Source organism: Numida meleagris, chromosome Z, assembly GCF_002078875.1.
Source record: "Numida meleagris isolate 19003 breed g44 Domestic line chromosome Z, NumMel1.0, whole genome shotgun sequence".
NCBI classification, from domain to species: Eukaryota; Metazoa; Chordata; class Aves; order Galliformes; family Numididae; genus Numida; species Numida meleagris.
Window position 1 is genome coordinate 67,916,871 of NC_034438.1, and position 25,994 is coordinate 67,942,864.

At 41.9% G+C, this 25,994-nt stretch overlaps 1 protein-coding gene across 7 annotated transcripts in view; it reads right to left on the bottom strand.

The window, feature by feature from the left end:
* Nucleotides 1–25,620, bottom strand: part of MOB3B (MOB kinase activator 3B) — a 92,860-nt gene extending 67,240 nt beyond the window's left edge. Inside the window, exons 1-4 of one of the 7 annotated variants that reach the window (XM_021380695.1) lie at nucleotides 25,489–25,620; nucleotides 23,124–23,221; nucleotides 3,229–3,307; nucleotides 2,465–2,568 (exon numbers count right to left, since the gene is read on the bottom strand). The gene's annotated coding sequence lies outside the window, so the exon portion shown is untranslated. Of the gene's footprint in view, nucleotides 1–2,464; nucleotides 2,569–3,114; nucleotides 3,308–23,123; nucleotides 23,222–24,538; nucleotides 25,068–25,161; nucleotides 25,318–25,488 lie in introns of those variants that run through there. The other 6 variants (XM_021380694.1, XM_021380696.1, XM_021380699.1 and 3 more) reach the window with 6 other exon arrangements.

Consider the following 25,994-nt stretch of genomic DNA (forward strand, 5'->3'; position numbering starts at 1 on the left):
TGAAAGCTTTTACTACTAGCTACTTAGCACTTACATGGCTTATTATATTTAATGTTTTAATTGATTCATTAAAATTTTACAGTCTTCAGCATTTCTGTGAGCACTACTTATGTTCACAGAAATTTTAGCATCCATAATTTATTTCTAAATTGGCATTAAGCCAAAACAACCTTAGACTGACTGCCCTGCTTTCATCATTACGGTTGCTACATAAATAAATGGCTAGGAAACTGGATTGCTACCTTGCTATTCTTTATCCCATTTCAATCACATCTTTTGCCATCCACACATTCCATATATTATGGTTTACATCTCACCCCAAATTACTGGAGTAAACCCATCTGTATCACACACAGTATCTGCTATTAGGTAGGAAGATGCCATCGTGATTTTTAAGGCAGCAATCACCACAGATCCCAAGAGTAATCTGCAATAATAATACCTCTGCTCTCTGAACAGCATGCCACCCAGGTGATTGACCAAGACTGAATCCCTGACATACCACAGCTGGAACAGAAGCCAAGTTGCTCTTAGTAAAATGTGTGAGAATTCATAATGGCAAGCCACACAACCAAATTCTGAGCAAACAGGGATTCTTTAGGGATCCAGTATCCCAGACCCTACTGCTGTGACTCCAGTAAGACTTAATACTTAGGCTACAGATATTTCTATAGGAACCACTGATAGAACCCAAAGAATATCAAGAGGAAAATCACTGGAAGTCTATCTGCAGATGCTGCAATGACAGTGACTTTGTAGTTAACAGACTGCTTCTCTCATGCTGCTGCACAGTCTGAAAAAACACATTTCACTAATGCTGTGAGAACAAGCAAATATATGGAAATGCTTTCCTCTATTTTTTTTTCCCATGTTAGGAATTTCTTCCTCTTCTATTTCTCTCTTTGTTCCAAAGTATCCACTTCGTTTTCCTTGTGCATTTTTTCCTTCTTCCCTTCTCCACTCCTTTACTAAGTGTTTCTCGCAGCCGTGTTCAGCACTGCAACAGGCTTTGGCTCAAGTGTCAGCTAAAAGGCACCTGAGAAGGCTAATGAGAGGCATGAAAACAAAAGCACATCTTCTTTGTCTCTACTAAGTTCCTAACCCAAGGCTCAACTTTGGAAAACAACTGGCAAATATACGAGGAAAGTGTGAACTACCTACAGTCACTGCTTTTGGCAACATCACGTTCAGACAGGTTTAAGTATTACCTTATTGCTTGTAAGTGGGAGGACATACAATTATAGAAGCACTCTTCTTGCACACTTCCTGTTTTAAGAACCAGACAACACATCACAAATTCTACAGCCTCTAAGACTAGAATCTGTCACCTAATCCTTCACATGTTTGTTTTAAACAAACCAGATGAGCTCCATTTATGTTAGAGCCAGACTGATGAGGCACTACTCTGATTTGTTCTTCAGCAAACCCACTGAGGATGGCATGAAAATTGTGGAATAAGTAATACATAAATGTAGAGAACATAATCACTATAAAGAAACACGATAAAAGGAGAAAACTTGAAGTTTTGAGTACATCAGTTATAATTAAAATGGAACAATCTGCCACTGCCAGGAAACAAGGATTTTCCAAATTCTGGTATGCATCATCATCACAGTTCAGTTTCTTTCAAATCCAACTTCTTTTCTAGAACAAATATGAACCACAGCAGTATGTTTTCCACTACTCAGTGTAAGAAAGAAAACGGGCCAAAATAACTGAAATATTCCGAAAGCCAAAAAGTAGCTAATTTGCAAAACATACATTCAAATTCAAATATATATTTAATCTCTGGATTGCACACAGAAAGAGTTAAAATCAAGCTCACAACAATAAAATGGCCATACCAATATACTTCAACACAAGATGATAGGTAACTCCCAGATCCCAATCCTGACCTCTCTTAAGGCATAAGAATTACCTTACTATAAACACATTGATACATTATGAGAATATAATAAACTAGCAAGAGTGCTTCTGAAAATGTGAAGACTCTTGCAATCTCTAATATTAAAAATCCAGTGTAATTTAGTGAAGCAGATAACATCTATAGAGTTACAGATGTAATATGCAGCTACTCTGGTCTACAGAGATGTAAACACGTTCCCTTTGTGTTCTGCAGATTTTCATTAAAACTTGCACACTTGATGTAACCACAAGCTTCTCACAAGAGACACCACTGGAGGCATAACAGAACTCATGATTTCTAATATGCAGCTAGCTACCCAACGCCATTTAAGACAAACGAAACAATACTTCACAGAGCTACACAGAACAGTTGTCACCTGTGGAAGGCTGGACACATAAAACTTTTGTTTGTTGACAACGCTCTCTGAATATCCTGACTTATATTTCATTGCCCTGCAGAGATACTGTATCCAGACTGTGAAATGGCATACTCCACACCTGAACTGCACTTGGCACAAGAGGGATTTCATCATACTAACGCTAAAAGATAGGGAGTTACCTTATACACTTGCTTCTGATCTGCCACATCCCTTTGTCATTGGGACAGTTGGATTAATTGTACAGTTTCTTCCAGTATCAAACTGATGTTATGGAACAGCTTCACTAAAAAAAAAAAAAGGCAGGAAACATTACATCAAGTATTATACTTCTTGTCAACTTGAGAATGTTTCTAAAGAACGGTCAGATGAACGCAGTCAGATGGCACAGAACCACTCCAGCATCCCCAGCGGGGAGAGGTGCCAAGGGGGCAAAGGCCCTGGGCAGCTGCACTGCTCAGCCAAGCTTGGTGTGTGTGCCACAGGCAAGTGTGCAGGGACATTGGGATGAAGCGCGAAAAGGGGGTATCTGTGGAAAAGACAATGGATCAATCCCTTCATTCAGGCCCCTGCACCTCTAACACCAAAACAGCTCCTACTGTCGCCATTCTCTCTGCCTTGAGCTGAAACACCAGCATGCGTGTGGAAGATCTTCAGGAACAAACCTGCAGTAAGCAGACTCATCTTCACATAAGCTATACTTGCTCTAAGCAGAGCGTAAGAACTGAAGCATGCCTTTCTTCCCTAAGATGGATGCAAAAAGTAGTGCAGAATAGCACAAAACTGTCCTGGAAAGGCTCAAATTTATCTCACAACCAAATTAACACCTTACTTCCAGTAAAGCAGCAACCATTCTGTGGGTAAACACGTTTCCACTGAAGTTTGAATTTCAAATCCAGCTTCTATGACAGTTTTTGCAGACGGAGTCCTTTGCTGTCATACTCACACGTTCACTGATGTTTACAGACACGAATTCCTGCCAGCAGTGCAATACATTATTCCAGAGGAACGCTATGATGACAATCCTGTAAAAGATAAGTGGTAACAGTCACTTTTTGCTATTTCTGCTATGGGGAGCATCTACCCTTAAAATGCTATACACCTGTCACAAGACACAACAGCATGTTAGGGATCTTCTAATGGCGGTGTATTCAGAGCCTACTCTTAAGGAGGATTTAACATTTCAGAAATGCACTTGAAGTTACTCCTTTCCACAAACTGTATTAAACTGGACACTGGTAATAATTTCACCTCCTTTCTACCCAACATAAAAGGCAAAAAAGACCAGTCAGAGACAACATGAGAAATCATGGCAAAAAATACACTTTTAATGGATCTGGATTTTCTTTCATTCCCTTCCAGTGCCTTTGAAAATAAATCTTGTGAACTTCAAAGTTCTAAAAATGCTTGAAAAATAGTTTTTACAAGAGATAAAGTACATTAGACCATTGGCTATTGCTTTCTTTAGTTTAACTAATGAAATAAGACTAACCTGCCTAAAAGACACTTCCATTCTGTCATTATGAACAGCATAAATGGTCTTGAATTTAATACTAACGCCTCACAGTATTACTGCAGCAATATAAACACAGTGATCAGGATATAATTAAACCATGGAATTCACAAGTGACAGAGCAATATGAACAACACAATAACAGAGATTATAATAGAGTATTTATCAGCTTAATTTAGTGCATTACTGAGCACAAGCCTCTATCAAGGGCAACTAATGGCCCAGCCTTAGAAACCTAATTGTAACAAGTAACAACTCAGCAATTCCACCCTTCTGGACTAAACATCAGATTATATGGCATAATAAACAATTACATACATTAAATAAGCACATGAATAAAAATCCCTGATAAGCAACTCCAGCAATGCCCAGTTACCTATTAGCAACTTACCAGGTTGGAAACCTAGGGAAGGGATAGTAAGCCTACACCCTTCAATTGACATTGCCTAAACCTGACTATACTGTGACAGCAATTAGGACTGAATAAATTCAGACTGTATGATTTACAAAAGCAACACAACATCACCCAGAGAGATGAGCACAGCCTCATCAGCTATGCCCTGCTTATGTCAATGCTTCACTGCTGTAGACCTGGAACTAGGAACCATGGTAGCTGCATTGCAACCAGCCCAGCCCAAAATGCAGCTACAGCACTACAGCTTTGAGCTGGGAGTGAGAGAAGTGGAGTGAGAAGCTGGAAGTTCTTCTGCCAAGTATGCTGCTCCGGCAGCACCCTCAACCCCATCAGCACCCGCTCTATGAAGAACGCTGGTAAGCCCAGCATGGACAAAGTAGTCCAGAAGGGGACAGCTGCCACTGCCATGACAGGGTTTTAGCTTTCAGAATACACATGCCAGTGTAAAGTGCACAAAGTCAGGAAATGTATTTCTTCTGGAATGCGTTGTATGGAAGTGGGAAGTCACAAAGCGTTGGCAGTTTCAACTCACAGCATGGGATTCACGTGTTCAAATGCAGGCGTTTCTGGCATAGACTTAAGACACACTGGTTCTTGTCTAAACTTACATTACAGTTAATAGTGCAAAACTAATGTTTACAACATAACTCATCTCACCCTGGACACCTACACTCTACCAGATGCAACAAACCAAAAATTGTTCACTTGCTTCCCCTGAAAGTAAAGGTATCCTACTGCAATCAGTTCAGATGTGCAAGTCTTACAGTGTGAACTGGAAGCTGCAGATTCCATATTTACCATCCCTTCACACCCTCATCCCTAGCACATGCATTACCGTCATGCTCTTTCGCCAATTCCTCTTCTTAAGTCAAGCAGAATGATACTTACATGTAATACAAGGTTACATTCATACACCTACACACTGTGTTATTCTCTGATGCAAGGCATTTTTAGAATTGAACAATTAATGTGTTAGCTCTTTCTGAAAATGAACAATATTTATCTATCCATTTTCAACACAAACAGTGTAGAAGTGCCTCCCAAGGCAGATGATACATAGGCTGTAATAGCCTATGAGACACAAGATTCCCATTCTGTATTCGGTTTATGTGGTACGGTTTTGGTAGTGGGGGGCTGCAGGGAAGGCCTCTGTGAGCAGAGCCCAGCACTGCCCCAGGTCAGGGCCAAGCAGCTCCAACCAGCTACTTTTTATCGTATTTTCTTACTCTCTTCTGATGGGAGGGAGTGAGCAGCATGATGGTGCTGTGTTACCTAGCAATTTGCAATCACCACATGTTCTCACAGTACAATCTACAGATAAAGAAAAAACAGAAAACCAGACACGGTTGAATCTCACCTAGGAACTTAAGCCTTTAAGGCAGACAGCAGTACCCGCAGGCACACTGCAATGAAACTTCAAGGTTACTCTATCCAGACCTACTCCTTTTAACCAGAAGGCAACTTCCCCAATTCGATACATAGAGATACAACAAAGCTAAGTGTTCAGAAATGGAAACGAGTTAACCCCTAACACTTTAAGACAGAAAATCCTCCCGGACTTCACTGAAGTAACTTTATCAGCAAAGGTTTAACACCTAAAATTCCACAGTAAACTTGCTGGTGAGAACTAAGTAACAATTTTTAAGCACCCTTTTCAGCAATCTACTGAACAGTTTGTCAGCCCTGAAAGCATTAGACACTGGTATTTTTTTTTTTTCCTCCTCTGTGGTAGCACTCAGGAAGCTATTTTTGATCTAAACTACCCAGGGCAAATCACTGCTACCTCCACAAGCTTTTTCTTACATGGCTCCATGCCCTTATAAATCCAGTTTCCTTTCAGCTACTTGATTTTGTCTGTACTGAATGGGTTTCCACAAGGACTAGAGCATGTCCTTAAAAAGCTGCCATCAGCTGAACTCAGACTCCCAGAGCTAGGTCCACTGTCCAATGTATCACGTGCATTCCCTATTACTGTGTGAAGCCTTCTACTATAACATAAACGAGCCCATTAGAGACCTACTCTCTCTTAGAAGACCTCAAGCTATGACCGTCTTTTAATCCAATTCAGTTCCTAGAACAGAACAGCATAACGCCCAGCTCGGGAAAACAGAAGCTGTATTGGTGGTGACTGGCACAGCTCTCTTTATTTATATAATGACGTTAGTTTTGTAGCCATGACAGTTTACAGAGTGGTGCAGAAGATAATCCTGCTACCTCACTAACAGATATTCCCTTTTCCAGGTACTCACTCACCGTTGCATTTGGATTAGCCAGGCTGTCTCAATGGAAAGTAGCTTTGAGAATTTGGGAAAGCAGCTCTGCAGCAAACCCAGGAGTTTGAGTGCAAAGACCAGCTTACACAAGCACCTCCCTGCTCACGCACCACTTTTTACCAGTAACAGCTGGATCTTTAATAACATTATTAGTACTTCTGCCTTAAAAAAAGTGAGCCAGCTCTCGCATTTGGGTGAATGCATTTTGTAAAGCAGAGCACTGCAGGACTTAAGACTGCCTAATGGAAAAAGCAGAAGTAAAGCTGTGCTTCCTCCAAAGCCCTTAGAAAAAAAGAGAAAAAAGCTGCCTGGACACACAGTCAGGAAGGAATGCAAAATTCCCAAGGATTTTGCGTGTGAAGATTTATTCTTGCAAATTTCCCTGCCATCAGGACAAAAAGCAAATTAAACTGTGCTATGCAGTGGAGATCAGCCATATTTTTTAGCAGTTCATTCTACTAGTCCTCCTCCATCACTAAAGAGAAGACTTCAACAGAAATCTTATCAGCCCAAGCATTTCTATTTCTTTTTTTTTTTTTTTCTTTACATTCCAAGAGAAGGTCTCCTAAAGGTCATGTCAAATGAAGAGTTTCCTTCGCGGTTTACGGTTGAATTCCAACAGTGTTTCACACGTTTTGAAACTTCTTCATCCTGTATCCACTGGACGCATGCAACCACTGCAATCAGCCACATTTCATTACAATGCAGAAACCAGTAAACTGCTCGCATAAAGCACTAGAAAAAGCTAGGAGAGAAGAAGCCAACACCTGCAAGCAGAATGAACTGTACGACCCAAGAGGAGTTCCCCATCTTTCTATTTCAAGAAAAGCCACTAATGGAGTGAAGTTGTGTTTGATACTTCTTATCAGTTCAATAAACCACAAAGAAATCAAATTATAAAAGCTATGTTCGTATAAAAGGCCTGGTCTTCAGATGGCCTCCAGTAGTACACCTGTAGTAATCGCAAGTGCACCAATCTGCATTTGAATACTCAGGAAAGCACAGCAGGCAATAGTGTTCCAAGGACAGCTACGTGGCCACCAATGCATAAACCCAGACTTTTGTAAACACACATCATTGTACAAGGCATCAGAAAACATTGTCCCTCAACTAATCTAACATGTAGCAACCAGCTGTTTGTTTAAGGAAAGCTCTGCTGTGAGATGTAACCACAAAACTCTTATCACAATCAATTTCACTGTCCTTTGTGTAGTCTGTTTCCTCAAGGACTTTGAGAGCAGCAGATGAAAGAAAAGAACCATGAGAGTAAGTAAACAAATGGCCCAAGGTCACACTGCAGGCCAACAGCAGACCAAAGTACAAGACCATAGCTGGCTCATTCACAGAGTAGCCATCTGCCCATAAAGCAGACTCCAAACACATTCTTGAAGCAGACTTTGGCACCTCTACTTAACTTGGTTTGAACCTGTTTAACAAAAAAAAGTGTTATGTCTCCTTTTCTGTTGGATAACTAATCCTTTGGATATAGCAAATTCACTGTGCAGAAAATTTGTACTTGAAAGAAAAATGTGTAGCACAAACTTGTCGTTTTCTTATCCCTCAGGAAGTTATGCCTCTAACTTGCTACAAAATTACACTTCTCTTAAATAAATAAACTAGACCAGGCATGGGCTATAGTTCCAAATTAGCATTTTCAACTTGCAAACGGAGTCAAAAACAGTAGAAGTGAGAGAATATGCCACCTCAAGTTTTTGGGAAAGTATGAACACAACTCATTAGACTTTCTGGGACAGATGAAAGAGTAGAGGGAGAATATGATTTACATTATGAGTTCAGCTTTGTCTCCTGCACGTATGCTACTCTTCTTTTAACTCGTTGATTGTTACTGCTCTTTCACTGTGTTGTTCCCTAGCCCTGGAAACTGTACCATTTTTCAAAGAAACAGCAGGATTTCAGACTGAGATTTATAATACATCCTCTGAGATCACTGTCCAAAACCACAAATTTCTGAGGAGGAAAAAGACAAATGGTTTAAAGAGAGAAACTTTGTAGATGAGAGAAAATGCAAAAGGCTCTCTCATGAGGTTCCAAAGCCCAGCATCTTCTCTCCCATACCTGTGCCTGTTCCAGCACAGCACACCTCTCTCACACAACTACTCATTCACCTCAGGGCACCTAGGGTAAAAGTCTCTGTATGTTTGAACTTATGTAAATGGTTCTCCAATTGATGTTAGGCTTGTATTCTATTACAGTGAATGGTTTTCTGGTACAATAGTTCTCTGGATCAGGTTAAAGAATAATAAAAAAAGAAGCAGAAGAAAGAAAAAAGCATCTCTTCCAAGCTGAATTACTCCACTGATCAAAGGAATTAGCTCCCACTTGATAAGAGCACATCTGAAGCTTATAACCACAACAAAAATAAGGGCAAAATATTTTAGTTCAGGAAACTACTTTGTTCATGGCCCCATGATAAATATCACATATTGTTATTTATAAAGATATATCTCATAAGAATATGTATTACTTATAATGATATTCTTTATCAGAAACTATATTCCTTAGAAATAGCTTACCTTTGATACCCTCTTTTCAAAACCCGAAGGCCTATGCACATATCCCATTCCAACTCTCTTTACAGAAATGCAAAATTAGCTCTTCCACCCAAATTCTATCCAGAATAAAGAAGTGCTGTGCTGAGCACTCAGTGCTGGGAGTTCCTCTCTCTTCTTACCCAATGCTGGGAGAGGACAGGTGCATCATGTAATTATTATTTGCTTGGCAGGTAACCACAGTTGTCAACACCCTTCCTGTGGAGCACTTCAAATGAACTTCAAAAAGAAGTTAATGAATGGACTGAAATAACATCTCTATAAAAGTACAGGAAGCCCAAAATAAGAAGATGAGATGCACAGAAAAAAAATGTAAAACTACAATAGCACTATCTCTCTGCTTAGCAAAATATTCTTTAACTTAAAATAGGAAAGAATGGGAGGAAAACCCTACCTCTTTCAGTACCACAGAAATTTGATATAGGTTTCCCCAAAAGTTACGTTCCTTTGTGACCTCACCAAGACAGGAAATGTAACCAGCGTCCTGCAAGTGCTTGCTGTCCTCTGACATAGGGAGAGGAGGGCTCAGCTCTTCTTACAAGTGAAGGACATGCAATGGTCAAACTGGTCAGTCCAGCCCACAGCTGTCCTGGTTGCCTGGAACCAAAATGCTGGTCAAAAAGAAGAGCAACTTTCTGGCAGCCACAGCGGAGTAAGAAGTGAGCAAAGGAGAGAAGAGGTAAATACAGACTCTGCTCTCTCCCCGCAAACAACTCACTGGTTGAGCTGTCCTCTTGCAAAATTGGTCCTCCAAATTCAGTCTCACTCTGAAGAGTGACCTGGGGGGAAAACCCAGACCCACACAGATGCTACACAAGCAAATGACCTATCCGCAGTGCAAAGTGTAACTCTACTGTGTTTACTCCAGGGTCAGTCCAGCCTGAAATTAGCACCTACCATGCTCTTGTTATGAAAACACTTCAGCTGTCTTGAGAAATACTCCAAACAGTAGAAGCTAAAGACTGCTCTGAGCTCAGACAGATGTTAAAAAGGTCAAAACCTCTATTTCACAAAATGAATTACATTCCATTTTACCTCTTCTTCTACTATCTGAACTATGAACAGATAGTAAGAAAGATGGGCACTGCAGAAGTGCATGTCTGAGTTAAAAAATGCAGGACAATCAGAATTGTTTTCACATCTTAAGCAATGGCAGCACCACAAAGGAGTGTACTATGGAATCCTCCTGCTTTTCTGTACCAGAAAGCCTCTTACTTTCTCAACCGTATCTACTGGATGAAAGTAATTCTCCTCCCTTATCTTTAAACTACTACAGTGTAAGGAAAGATACTACTTTTGTGTAAGTTCTTCTTACAGAACACTTCTAGTTTATCGTGTTAACATGAGGTATCATCAGAGGTAATCAAAACTGCCAAAGCAGTGGCGAATCACTAGGGTTCTCCTTGTACCACCTTGTGGTTTGGGACCTGAAGAAGGAACTTCAGTTGCTTCACCCATTTGATACAGGGAAGCTGCATGACAGATAAATCCTGCTGCATAAAAACCAGAACAGGGCAACCCTCATAATTAAAAACTTCTAGTCCTCTAAATATTGTGTGCATTTTAAATCCCACAGTAAAATGCCATTATCTATCAGTTTAAATTTTCCTCTCATTACTAGTGCTAAATTTCTGTTATAAATCTCTACAGAATATCAGTGGAATTTAGGAGTCTGTTAGGAAAGAAGCTTCAGGAAGGACTGCAGCTCACTGGGTCTCCAGGTCAGGTTAATCTTAGCCAAAAGGAGTACTGGACTAAAAGGGATCTCATTCACTGAGACCACTTTTAGTCCCTCCAAGAAATCACAGATGTCTCCACAACCTTGTAGACCTCACCGTTAGAAATAGTTGCAGGTTTTGTGCCCACAGCTGCCTTCTGCTTGCAGCATTTGACACTCACTTGAACAGTCGTGCTGATATGCATCCACACAGTTAATCCAAACCTGTGTCAGGGTTCACAAGGGGTGACCGCTAGGTCACTGGCTTGAAAAAATTATCTTCCTTAATTATACTCTTACATGTGTCACTGGGGTATATTTTCAGGCCTGCTAGGAAAGGTAATGTCTTATTTCTTCTTCACAGCCAATGACCTTCAGTCAGTATCAGTATTTCAAGCAGTTGTTCAGATAGTTATCTTCATGAATGGTTGCAAAAGCTAACAAATTGCTGCAAAGCGATACATTTTTTTTTCAACAGGATCTATGCAGAGAAGTAGTACTACCTTTTCTGGACTTGATCATTTCTTAACACAGCAAAAAGGTTATGAAACCAAGGCCTCTGGAGTGCCAGGGTAGCACTCCATGCACGGTCAGTGCCAATCACTATGCGACTGGGACTAATTGATAGCACCACCATAGCAGTTTGCCACAGTATCTCTGCCTGCCTAACACACAGGTAATCCAGATGGAAACCTAGCCATCTACTGTTCTTTGTTCTATCAAGGACTTCAGAGATGTCTCTCCTGTATCCTTTGAAACAAGATTTACAGCGAACTGCCATACACTTCTGGCACATCAAAAATCCTGTGCTTGGATGCCACCCAAAAGGCTGATCTGTCATGTGCTAACCTGCTCAGTTGCCTGTTGTGTGCTGAGCCATTTCAGAACATGCATTGTTGCCAAAAGCCTAGACTGCTTACTAACTGCACGGTGTTAAATGCACATGCCCCAGACACTAATTCCAGTAGCAATCTCCTCTTGTACAGACCAATCTCCTAATAAGCAAGACTGAAAAAGGCTTAGGAAATCCATCTAGCTCTTTTACAGGTAAGTCTTGAACAAAATCCCAAGTAGCAAAACACTAAGTACCAATAGTTCTTCACTCTGGAGAGGAGAAAGCTTCAGCAGACTGACTGAATGTCACTGGATTTATTGAGGAATTTCTAGGAGAAGTTCCGAACTATTTCTTATGCAGCATGAGGTGTGAGAATGGATGGACCCCAAATATTCCTACATACAGGGAGATGAGACAGATACAGATATATTTTCATGCAGCAACATAAGCTGTTCCCAGCTTGGGACCAGCCCTGCTGCAGAAACCTTTGCAGTCCTGAGTCCTGCTGGGCTTTGAGAGCCCTCAGTCCACAGCAGCTGTTACTCAGCAATTCATCAGACACAGAGAGAACAGTCTTCATGATCACTTCACATTCAGTCCTTTAGCCAAGATCACTATCAAGGCAGGCTACTGAAGCTGCTGGTAATGACTGCTTTCATAGTATGACCATCTCCACAGGGAAAACAGAGCAGATATGAAACATTAACATTTACCTTGCTTGCCTGGTTAGAAGAAAAATGAAGTAGGAGTAGGGGTGGTTATTACTCCTGTTGACCAAGTCAACATCAGTGCTTTCTAACCTCACTTCATGTGTGTCCACAAAAATTCCACTGCTACTGCACTTTACAACAATGCTTAGTTCTTAAGGCTTACTATTTATGTATGCTATTAACTTTTAAGGTGTAATGTAGAATTATACCTCAACTATACCTCTTGACCTCCTAGAAAAAGAGCCTCTAAAATCCTATTACCAGCCATGCTCCCTTCAATAACTTTCCCAATCATCATCGAACTTCAACAAGATTTGAGAGAGCATTTCAAACCTCAGCATAATTACAGTCCTCCAGAGTTCACACAAATTAGGAGCTGGACAGAGAGGAGATCTAGCTCACTGACCTCGCTCAGGAAAAGCCTAATCAATCACTCAGCACATACAGAGTTGAAAATTAGTTTCAAGTACGTCTTCTGTCCTATCTTCTGAATGCTTTCACAGAACTCTAGAAGGAGTTGAGGAACTGAATGAAAGAAGATCATGAACAGCCTTCAGCAGCTAATGAAATAAATATCTAAAAATTGTAAATACATCTGACACATATAGCTTTGCCTTCACCTAACCATGCCTGCGCAATTCTGCATCAATGTACTCTATGTATCAATTTACATCTACTCAATTAGCAGCCTTCCTACAATCATGCCACATAGTTCAAGACATTTCTCACCAGCCAACTGCCATGCTGAAATAAACAGAATTTATCAGCAGTACAAATAAACTGTTACATCAGAACAGCAGTCACCCTTCACTCACAATAAATGACAAGAAATAGTCTACTTCTATTATTTATCATGAGAATTATATAGGACAACCCAAATAATCACTGTATGATATACTGTAAATTGGAATAAATTAATGCCTCTTTGTAGCCTTCAATTCTCACGCAAGCTAACTAACATGCAGCAATGATGTGTATCTGGTATCAACTCTGCAGGAAAAAGGACAGTAGCACACATTCCACAGTTAGGAATCTCAGGTTACACTTAGTAAGGCTCCCATTCTTTAACTGGTTTGATCTGAAACTGTTTTGAAATGTCCTACATTCTGCAGCCAATTTCAGGCCCAAGTACTTGAAATGAAGAACTGTGACATTTCACTGCTAAACCTTTCCTCCCCCAGGAAAGTGGGACTTCTGGATGTCATGATGACACAAGGTCACACAGCTCCAGGATGCTTTCTACACAGCACAGGCTCCTCAACTTAAGACACCATCCTCTTAGTGTCACGTCTCCTTTTAAAAAGGTCTGAAGGCAAAGAAATATGGTAGATATTGCTAGCATCACACCAATAGATAAGAAAATGCAGCATTTCCCTTGGAGGTGCTACCATGGGAAATCTGCAAGATCAGATCTTCCAACCCAAACATACTATCTCCGGTATCCTGAACGGTGTCAGCTGATGAGATCAGGTCATGTTCCTGTGCTGACGGCCATGCTTTTCTAGTCCTCCCTATGTGTTCGCACCAGCTCTATTCTAATTAGCCTCTCCAACTGGCAAAAACAAGATTTATTTTTTTTTCTCTGCAGTGAGAGGGAAGGGGTTTGGCTTTTCAGACATACTAGTTTGGGGGCAAAAAAAAGTCTTAAGGCCAAACAGGTGAGAGACAGGATTACACCTCTAGGTACAAGATAACTACTACATCAGTTTGGCCGTGTGTGTGGTAAAACACCACCTTAAGCTCCACATCACCTGTGCCCTGTTAGAGGCTTACTTCCCAAGTAATTTAACCGACAAAGATCTCTAAAAACATGCATGAAACAGCATGAAACATTTCCTCTGCAGTTGGGGGTAATCAAGTTGGCTAGGCAGAGGTTTTCCTATCACACTTACTGGATTCAGTAATTCAGGCCTGAGGGTTTTTCACACCTCAGGCAAGATACACAGTGATGTTTGCAGTCTTCAGAAATAAAGGAATAATATAAAGGAATGGGAACACCAAGTGAGTCTATCTCCTGGACTTGTCAGGCATCTTGGTTTCTCATCTGCTACAGCAAAAGTCTACCACAAGAACAGAAAAATTTAGGAAGACTACTGCCAAGCACTGCAAGTGAGAAAGCATTAGGAACAGTATACCTCCTATCTTTGCAGAGACGCTTTTGAAAGTGCTTTTCTACTGGTTGCCAAGATGGATGAACAATCATGTTAGACTGTTTATTTCAACTGATTGCAAGCAGATGAGAACAGCAGAGTCACAGACATCTAACACAACCAGTTTGACAGAGTAGCCAGATGGAAATTCCCTCAGAAAACCACAAAGTCTCTGTAGGGCATTCTACCTCTGTTTTTCTGGTAGGTTATGTCCTCTTTATTTTCTCAATGGCAGACATGCCACTAAAGATCAATCTCTTCTTCCTATCCCTGCAAGTGTTCCTCTGCTTTTACAGCCCTCAATAACTTACATACAGGGTGAGATGGGTACTTTGTAAGCACTTAGATGAGACTGTTGATTTCCTGTTGGAATTGCTGGTCCCTGGCTGAGAGAATTTGTTAGGATAGGCAGATTCTGGAAGCCCAGCAGAGGTAAGGCCGCTGCAGCTCTGTGCCTCCAGGTTCAACCAGCAGCTAGGTGCAGCATGCATTTCCAGCAGGCACACACATGCAAATACCTATGGTACATACACCATGTAGCACATATCGTACATATATATGACCACATCAGTCACCAGCAGACACACAGAGCACTTGCACAAACACAAAATGTGCCAAGAGCTTCATCTTTCTCTCTGTAGCTTGGCAGGACAGGGGTCTGCTAGTGGACAACACAGATGTACACACATTTACAATGGGAATTCCCTCAGCAGCTACGGTCAGACACTGCTGGCCCCTGGCTGTCGTTGGTTCCCGGCACCTGGATAACCAGCTCTTCTTATCCCTTCATCTCTCTACTTTCATGTGTTTGTTCCTCCTCAAAACACCTAGATCCATTCCTTTCCTTACCTCCTGTTTCTCCCCTAAACATCCCATAATAAGGCCCAGACAAACGCAAAACATTTATCCTCTTCATTCCACCACACGTCCCCTATCTACAACCAGCAGACTCCAGCAATGCTCCATCTTGACAGGTCTCCTTCCCAGTCTACAGTGCTGAGGACGCTGCAGGACAGCCCTGGAACTGGCCTTTCTGCAGCTCTTCCTTTTGACTTTATGCAGGAAAACTGAATGGCAATTTGAACCCAAGCAATATCTAGGTGAATTCATACCTGGGATCTCAGTTCTCTCCAGTTACTTGTACTAAACCTGTTGCTTCAGCTCCCATCTAGCCACTAAACTTTCACATCCTCAGCTCCTGTGACACAAAATGAGATCCACAGCACGAAAGGTCTTTAGACATTGCTGAACCACAACTGAGCCAGTGTGAGAACAACCACTAGACACTGCTCACACTTCTTACAAACCTACAAATTCTGTAACAGAATGATCTTGGTTTTGACAGCACCAAAAATATTTTCTCATTAGAGAAAAGCAAGTTCTTCCAGGGACTGGAAGAAACTCCAGTGAACTTCTTGAGGGGAAAGAATGTGATGTGAAGCTTAAGAAAACATGAAGCCCTGAAACAAATGCAGAGATTTCCCCTTGAAGTGCTTTTCACAACAACCTAGTAAGTCATGGATCATCCATGAAGTCACAATGATAAGAAGATGACAGACAGATGACTGAGGATGTGATTATTCTCTCCAGTGTGTAAACAGTATGCAAAAAGAAAAACAAAACAAAACAAATGTTCAGCAATGGATCAGATCCAACTCTGCCTTGAAACACTACGCTGTTTTTCTTTGCTGCTTTTGAAGATGAAAGGACAGGTCCTCACCTGTCACTGTTGTTCCATTTAGTGCACCAGAGTCATATATATGCACAACAAACTGAAATTCTGTCCTGAGATCTTTAATGCAGACAGTGAAACAATTTGAAGGTGAAATGAATTGGCATGTGATTCTGAACTGAATCATCAAAACCAGGGCCAGACGCTGAAACTGCATCAGACTGATTTCTCCTGTATTACTGTACAGACATTCTTAATGTACTTAGTCTAGTTGTAAGCTACAGTTGAATCCAATTTATTACTTTAATCTCATACAATGACTTGTAGGTACACAATTACTGTAACTTAACTAAACTCCCCCTATACGCTGTCAGCAATGCACTGAGGTCAGATTCAGCCCACAAATTACTTTTTTTCTGCCCAGTCAAGTCAATCCAAGCTAGAATCTTCTGATGTTCCAATCCCAGTTGAAAAAGACATCCTCTGCAACCTTGGTAACTCTCACTTCAAGTCAATATCAAAAAGTCAGAGAAACTTGTATTTGCTACTGCATTACACTGTGTCTAGTGACTAGTGGGTGCACTGTGTCCTGCAGTCTTCTGTGATAGATGTAATTTCAGGAGAACTCAGAGTTATCCCTCGTGTAAAAGTTTCAGTAATCTTTTATGACAATACATTTCAGTTTGATATTCTGATCTTCCTAACACCACATGCTAATTACAGTTTAGCTTAAATCATTCTGATGTGGGCACAGACTTCAAGAAATTGTAAAAATATACAACAAAAGTAATGCCTCCAACTAAGTTTAGATTCCCTGTGTATTAGAAGCCATACATATCTGTGCTAAGCAATACAAACATAGAAAAGAGCTAAAGAAATGTAATCATCATTAAAAAAAAAAAACAAAAACACCCTAGCATAGGAAGAGGAAGATAAAGTACTGGAAGGTCTCGCCGATGGATTTCTGTGGCAAATCCATGCACTAAATCTACCATGTCCATCTTCATTCTCTCTCCAGAATTTCAGTCAAGAAATCAATACTTACTACAATTTCATTCATAAACTAACTTCCCTGAAGATCTCTAGCTGTAAATAATTCGTGCCATACCACAATACTACTATCAGCAGTAGCAAAACAAGAAGAATAACCACAGGAGCATCATCATGTTAGTAGAGTCCTACTGCGTAACTGCTGAAGCTATCATGTGGCTTGCTGGAGAAACTGCTTATCCATAGCAATCTTTCAGACTGTCATATCAACAGACCCTGAAAAGCATTAACAGGATCATTTCTGCAAAATATTTCCTAACCTCAAGAGCAACTTGGAGTTCCTTTGCTGCTCACATCAAACATTCTTGAACTTCACCATTTTCCATACACTCTTTGAAATAACCCTGCAATTAGGCAGAATAAATTACACGAAGACACATCCTCTGGCTCTGTAAACTCTGTACACTTCAGAGACCAAAAACTTAGCTCACATGAAGATTTAGCAATCCTTAAAAATTCCCACAAGAGGTAAGTCCTCCTGTTAAACGCCTTGTAACTTTTTCTCATCTGAAAACCCAACCCTGACTCCAGCTGACTCTATCAGAAAGTTTTCATTTTGCAATTACAGGAGCCAGCTAAATGGGCTGATACCCGCACTGGAAGAAGCCAGCAATCTGTAGAAATATGGCACTTTGCTAATGCACACTCACGAGTGTATCAGCTAAGGACTTGCACTTCAGCCTGCAATGCTTGTGTAGCACAATGTTGGACTCATAAACACTACAGGCTGTGAGACTGTTCGGGGCACTTTAATTAACCTTGGTACTAGCAGTCCTACTACCAGCTGGCCCACAGACTTAACATTCACAGAATTACTGCCCTGGTTCTTGGATATATGTTCAAGCATTACAGTGGCTAGGGTAGCCCCAATAACAGGACATTTTCCTACCAACACAAGTAAATTCAGCCTCCCTGAGGGCTTATCTTCACAGGAGGAGGCTTCAGAACATAAGATATCTTACTCTAAATGTAAGCAAGTCCTCTTTGGAGGACTTATAGCATGGTTGACAGCTGTCAAAAACTGGGCTCAATCATCTGGTTATGAAGCAGAAGGAGGCCTAGCCTTTCTGAACAGCAAATTATCACAGATAATAGATAAAAAGGCATCTGTCCTCAGAGCTGTGTGTCCTTTTTTTTCCAACATAGTGATAGCAACAAAGGCCCTAGTGAGTCAGTGCTTGTGTCAACAAAAGGGTTCTTTTGCTAATAAAACATTACTACTTCCCAAACAAAACAAATAGTCCTACAAGACATTAGTTTTACAAGTCAATGAAATTACGTCTTGCTTAGGATGGATATCTGTTAGCCACAGATGTGATTCTTTTTTCATACTCTTTGCCAACTTGAGCACAGAAGTAAAATTTCTCAGCATAAAGCAAGACTGCCTGTTCAAGTATAAATAAGATGAAAAGTCCGTATCAGATGCTAATCTGCCCGTGTTCACCAACTAATCATTGATTCACTAACTCTTCTTTCTATTAATAAAGTTATTGAAAAAATATGCAAGCCTTTGCAACTTAAAGAAACTGAAACTAACAATAAACTGGCAGAATCACTGTTGATAAAAACATAGCTCTTATAAAGTGAGTAATACCTAACATGTCATGCAAGAAAATAAAATGAGAGTCACGAAACTGCAGCATATAAATGCAGAAAAGACAACGAGAAACTACAGGCTTACAGACCAGCACAACAAGAAAGATAGAACCGACAGCTTCATCAGCATGACCACCTTGGTTTGGAGAAGTTTACTGCAAGTTTGCATTACCTTGGCACTGTACATCAAAATCTCACACCCAGTTTGCCTTTTCCAAGGAATCAAAATGAACTACCAGAACATGAACTTTCTGCACAAAATGGGTGGACATTTTTCTCAGCAATGTCTCAATGAAACAACTGATTTCAGATTTCCCAGGGAGATCATGAAGATCACACAAAAGAATACAACAGTGGTCATCTATGAGTTCCTCCAACAGACTTTTCAGCTATTCAGCAAAAATCTTCCCAAAGGTGTTTGGAATACAAGCAATATTGAGAAATTTCAAAATGGAATTCATCAGCAAATTGAAGAATTAGAGATTTGTTTGCTGGAAGAGCTACCAAAAGCAAGGAACAGCTTTCAGATGTGGATGCTAAAGAGCACTAGTCTCAGTATGAAGAAGTACTTCCAAAGAATAACCAGCTTCCTAAAAGACAGGCAATACAGCCACTGTTCCTGGGATGCTGTGCAAACAGAACTGAGATCATGCCTCATAATTTTTGACAGCCTTATGAAAACTGAATATCATAAAAAGGTAAAATCTTTTATATTTGCATTCTTTGTCAAACACTGGTAAATTTCCCCTTTTTGGAAGGTTTTATATTTCCACATTTCAAATATTTTCAAATTGGTACTTCGGACTTGTTTACAAAAGGCTTTCAGTGCTCTGAGTTGAGCACGTAGAGTACTTCAGTGAAAGGACAGTTGGTATCACCAGCTACTGCTGAAGACGAACGTTTTTAAAATGTGTGGATCATCCTGCTCCTACATACTCCTTCTCTACACTATAAATGTATTCTCTAGTCTTTCCACAGAATATGTCTGTTGTTTTACAGCCCGAAGCTCTTGCATTAGGACAGTGTACTGATTTTACTCCTGCATTATTTCACTTACGCAGGAAGAAGTCCAAGATGCAGAGATGCATGACGAAGGCAAATCTTCCTGGAGTCCTGTACACGACATAGGTCTTAATTTACAGAACAGATGAGAATATAACACGACATATAACAAAACTTAAACTCAAAAATAATGGTGGATAGAACTTCTGAGCTGGAGGTCAATTTCCAACTTTGATTCTTATTTTGCAAGAAGACTCATAACTCTGAGATAGAAAAACCATCTTTCTACATAGCATATCCAGTAACTACATGGCTGCTCAAGTTAGTTCACATCATTACAGAAAATATCCATCTCTTCCATTTGCTTTGAGTTCATAACCAGACAAGATGAATCAGAAAACATTTACTGTATGGACGCAGATGCAAACAAGTTTATTCCACTCCTCTATCATCTTTGCTCCCCTCATACAGGCAGAGCCAAGAAGTGCTTCAAATCATTGTCAGTCTTATCAGTTTAACTGCTTCTCAAAAGACCTTGAAAACCCTTGGGCTTCAGTGCCATTCCTTACGTATTACAATACTGGATGGTTTTCAAAATGGATTTTTTTATGCTTCAGATTTCTAAGGATATCTTATTTCCCAAGTATGTTCATCACAAATGGTGCATGTTCAAATGGAATGCAAGAGGGAGAGTTAAAAAATATATCTGCAGCTATAAGGGAATGCGGAGGAAAAAAAGCAAATACTCTAAGACAAAAAGTTCAACACACTGCTACTGTTACCTAAGCACAGAATCTCAGCATTTTGCCAGAGAAGTGTGAGGGCTGACAGCAACTTTAATCACATCTTTCCCTTTATAAAATGGAAGGCATGTATCAAAATCTATTCCCTCTTAGGGAAAAAAAAAACCAAAAAACTAACAGAATAGCTACAACTGCCTAATTTTTGACATTTAAATATTGAGCTAAGGCGATAAAGCCCACACCCTCCACTCCTAAGCACTCCTTTTTGACAGAAATGGGGGGAGAAGGAACAGATTTCAGACTCCCCCATGTTCATCTGCTCTCAGTCACCAAGGTAAGAGGTCAACTCTTTCACTGGTTGTATAGGGAACATAAGACCAATTAGGAACGCTTAACACATAGTTAATGTTCAGTTTGCAACAACCTCATTAATCAATCTCTAAAGTGGAATCTTTGTTCTGTTAGTTTGAAGTCTTTGCAGCTAAAATGAGATCACAGCAACGTTTCATGGCAGTAAGTATGTTCAAATACATTCCATTATGAGTTCTTAATTTTTGCTTTTTAGTGTAGGCAATTACGATAGCTCGATTTTGGATAACTTAAATAACTTGACAAACTGCAGCCCATGAATTTAAGGTTTCTCTATGCATAATACATTATGCAAGCTGATGCTATCCAAATCTGCACTTGGACTTCAGTCCCAGAAAAGCCAGGAGTCAGCACAGGTTACAGGAGAGATGACTGGACACAACCTTACACATTCTACTACATTCTTTTAATTCTTCACGGGATAAAAGGATATTTTTTTATCTAATGACAGCCCATGAACAAAAGCCCATCCCAGGGCAATTTGGAAATACTAGCTTCTTTCATCTGCTCTTCCAGGGAAGTGCTATCATTAATCTTAAACAGGTATGCCTACTAACTTGCCTGCATTACTATCAGTTGCGACTGACACTTCCAGATGCTGTTTTACTTTGAAAAGGGTAAATGAGATTGTAAAGCCAAACACTCATTAGGCATCCAGGGGAGCTTAACTCACTGGTACCTGCTACACAACTATAGGAAACAGGTATCTGAGAAGTGTCCGTGCTAGCTTTCTGCAAACACCTTAGCATTTTCAAGTTAACTTTACCTTACTGAAGAAAAAAGAAGCTAATGTAGCCAATATTATTTTTACATTTCCTGTCTATACGTCAGTGCTTACCCCTCAATGATGATACATGAGAAAAGAAAAAATGGGGTTCTAAGTCTCACAGAATCAGTACAGAGATTCAAAATCACTTGAAATTTCTTTGAAATAAAAACTTAACTACATCTTCAGACCTGGAAGCTGGATAACTTCTTCACTATTTTCCTCAGTAAAAGAAGAAAAAGAAGGATTCCGTATTTTGCAAGGAAGTACAGTCTGAAATGTTGAGTGCCAGCTTTTGTACCATGCTGTACTAGTCAATGAATGGTTGGATCACTTGGACAGATGCAGAAGACAATTTACAGTTCTCCCAAAATTTACAGGGCTATGTTTTACATGACTAAAGGGTGAGAAATAAAATGGAACTTTGTTTCTTACAGCCCTCAACCACATTTATGTGGTTTCAGCACACTGACAGTGCTACTGGGCATGGGGCTAGTGTCAAGCCTCCCTAAGCAGGTTAAATGTCTGTTCAGGACTCACTCCAATGCAGTTTACAGACTACATTCACTTATCTGCTTGCATTTGTTTAAAAATATAAATGCTTTATAATTATGATACTTTTCTTTTTTTTTTGTACACTCAAATGGTAATAAATGTAAAGTTACAAAAAGAAAAATCAAAAAGCAACCCTCACAACAGAAGGGAAAGACTCATTTTTAAGCCCACAGGGGTCATGTGCTACCAAGTACCTGGATAGTAACATGAGCATAAGTTCAATCTTCACACAATAACAGAAAATGCATTTTTTCCAATTATAATGGTGTAATAAGGAAATGCCGTGAACAGCAAAAGAGGTAGATTTTTCATATCTGAACAAAGATTTCTTAGCTCAAACATAAAAAATCACTAATAACCAGAAGATCTCTAATAACCAGACTGAAGAGCCCCTTACTCTTAAAAAGCATGTTCCCATGAAGATATTTGATTAAGTCTCTCTTAAACTCTTTTCTTTTTTTACATTAAATCAGACTAAAGTTACAATTACAAGTCATAATAACCCAATTCAATATGATTCCTCCTTCCCCAATTTTTTTCACTTCCTCATTCTCATCCTACTCTAACATTTATCAAACCTTTTCCTCAGTTCAGAAGAAAAGAGAAAGTGTAACATGGCAGCAAGACTTCTTAACAACCACAGGGAAAGCGCAGTTACTGTCTAATCTGTTACTGTCTAATCCAAACTCCTTTAAACAACAGACTCTCAGTCTCACTCTCTGTAAGCCTGACTCTTACATCCTCAGCCATTTCTGTCCTTCCTTTGCAAGTGCTTTTCCTTTTCTTTCCTAGTAATGAGCTCATTACCCATCAGCAAATACTGCATTAGTAAGCTGCTAATTTCCCTGGAAGTAAGTTTAACTGTTCAGTAGTTAGGATTAAAATTCCAGTTATATCCTACCCACCTCAGCTTCCTGTCTGTATCTCATTTCACCTTCACAGCTCAGAAGAGGCTCACAGGACTCATGCCTGTCAGAGGTACCAGAAAAAGGTTGATAATATCCTAAAAGAGAAATACAAAAATAACAGTGTTTAGTATATAAAGTATTCCACCTGAGATCTTAGTGTGCCTGACTCATAGGAAAGATTAAATATTTAATGAAGAACTGTGTCACGTGGTTTTCCAGTAACACTTTTAAACAACTATTATTCTGAAACAACTCTGAGGTCCATGTTTTCAGAGCACTCAGCCCTCTTTGCTTTTCTGATCCAGAACACAAGTACCTTCCTCTGGGATTTTGAACGGTGCTGAGTACTTTGCTGGCAGCTCATAAAGAAACATTTACTGTGATGGAAGTATCAGCAAAGAAGCTGAAGTGAAGTCCAGTCCCACGTTTCACAACACTCACTCGTGCTCTCAGTAGCCCAGGCTACCCCACCAGCACTGTGGCAAACAGCACTAAATCATAACTCCTAGATGCTTAATGCCAAATAAGTGCCAAATAAGTGCCTTAATAGCCACACTAATGCTACATCCATGTCCTTTTCCTTTTACTCTTCAGCACTCTTCAGTCAGCATTGCTTGAGGGCACCCTGCCTACTTGCATCTCTCTTCCTTCTCTCCTACCCCTCTCTGAGATGTGCACACTGTCTTTTCTACAAAAGAATGGTTTCTTCCTCTTTTGTGTCCGGAAAACTCTTTTTTCTCCCCCTCAGAGTGGAGAAAGCAAAGCTGTCACAACCGTTGGTCCATCCAGAAGAATGCAGATTTTAGCACAAGTTGCTTGGCTGTAGTGGGATGGAGGGGAACAGGTTCTCCACCTACATGCTGGACAGCATCCTGGCCATAGATAGCCCAGTTTGAGGAGAACGTTTGGAAGATTTTCTACTTCTGTTCCTCTCTTTACAGGCAGTGACATTATACCTTATTATACACAAATTAAATCCCTGTGTGAAAATGCAATTAAATAGCTTAAGGAATAGAAACAATCCTGTTTTCTATGAGTTAAATTACTGCAATCTGAGCAGAGGCGGGAAGGATCCTCAGCCATCCTTTATCCCTCTGATAAGCAGAAGCAACTTGTTCTTGCACCGGCTTGGTTTAGGACACACCCCAGCATCGTTTGGAACATCTTGTTTATGAGAGCTGCCCACGACCAGCCTCAGAACAGGCTGACCTGACCACCGAGTTGGAGCAAGGAGGTTTTTACATCTCCAAATGCCACATGGCAGCACTCTTGCTCGAGGGCAGCCCGACGGCCTGCAGGGTCAGTCAGCAGCACGCAGTGCTCCCCAGGCAGGGAGCAGGGCCATCCTGTGCTGGCACTGCCGCTGCCCTCTCCCAAGGCAGCAGCGGTACCACAGGGCTCGCTGTCCTCACCCCAGGGCTCGCCGGTCCTCGCAGCAGCAGTCACTTATGTCTCCATAGCCAATCCTGAGCTAGCCTGAGCAGCCGCCAGGCTGTCACACCGGGGCGATGCAAAGCCAGGCAGAGATTTCAGACCTGCGTTCCTCGAGCGAAAGAGAAAGTTTAACGCGTTGCTCAAGAAGCAGCCATCCCCGCGAACTAAAGGCAAGGCGCGCTCAGCCCGTCGCAAACACCTGGCAGACCCACACTAACTCGATCCCTGACAGCAAGGAAGGGCAGCAGAAGGGCTGTGCCTCAGAGGACAAGCAGGTGACCGAGCAGCTCACCGCCCTGTGAGCTCGCAGGGAGGGCCCCGAGCTGGCCCTCAGCGACCAGGGCCCGAGCTCCGCGGCGGGCACAGCTCCCAGCCCCGCTCCGCGCTCCCGCGCCCTCAGGCTCCGGGGCAGAGCACGCGGAGACCCAGCCCTGGGGAGGAGGAATCGAGCGGCCGGCGCCTGGCGGCCAAGCACCAGAACCAGCCCTCCCGCCCTGCGGCTCCCGAGCAGAGGCCCGGCTGGAGGGGGCTCCTCGGTTCGGGCCGACCCGCTCGCTCCGGGGAAGTTGGTGGGAACGGGGCGCGGGGCTTACCGCCTTACCTCCGCCTCTCCAGGTGCCTGCCACGCAGCGCTCCAAGGCGGAGCCGGGAAGCGACGCCTCAGCGCGGCTCCTCACGGCCGCCGGCTCCTCCGAGCCGCTATCCCGCGCCCTGCCCGGCCCGGCTCCCGCCGCGCGGCCCCACACGCTCGGCTGGGCGCCTGCCGGAGCCCGCCCTCTGTCGGGCGCGGGGCGGCCGCGCGGGAGCCGAAATGGCGGCGCTGCCCTCCCGCCCGCGGGGGCCTCCGTCGGCGGCGTCCCACGCGAGGCGCTCCGTGTCCCGACTCCGGTCCCACACAGGGCGGAGCGAAAGTTCGCGACAGACTTACCTCAGCTCGGGCTACGAGTGGAGGGGTGGGATGGGTGATGAGGCAGGGAGCTCTGAGCCCCCGGAGCCTTCTCGCGGGGCTCCTGGTAACGCCGGAGAAGTTGGTTTGTGCTGCGGGGTGGTGTGGGTTTAACCACAGCGGAACGGGCTGCAGACCGCAGTCTCCTCCCTTGAGGCAACAGGATAAGATAAATCAGTGTACTCCTCCAGCCGAAGGCACTTTTGACTTATCTGATCCCCGGGGTTTATGGGGGCAGCTGATCCACCACCAAACCCACTTTTGCAGTCACAGTGATGATTGTCTCCGCTGGGAAGCAGAGGCTCTGCAGCTCGGCACAGCCCTCTGTGTGGTGACAGAGGCCACAGAGCCTCTTACCATCCCACCCAGCCTGGCCTGCCCTTTGCCGAAAGAGGAGATGGGGAAAGGACCTGCAGCCCAGCATGACGCTGCCAGTGCTGTACCTCAGGTTCACACATGGCAAGCTGGTGACAGTAACAAACCAGAGC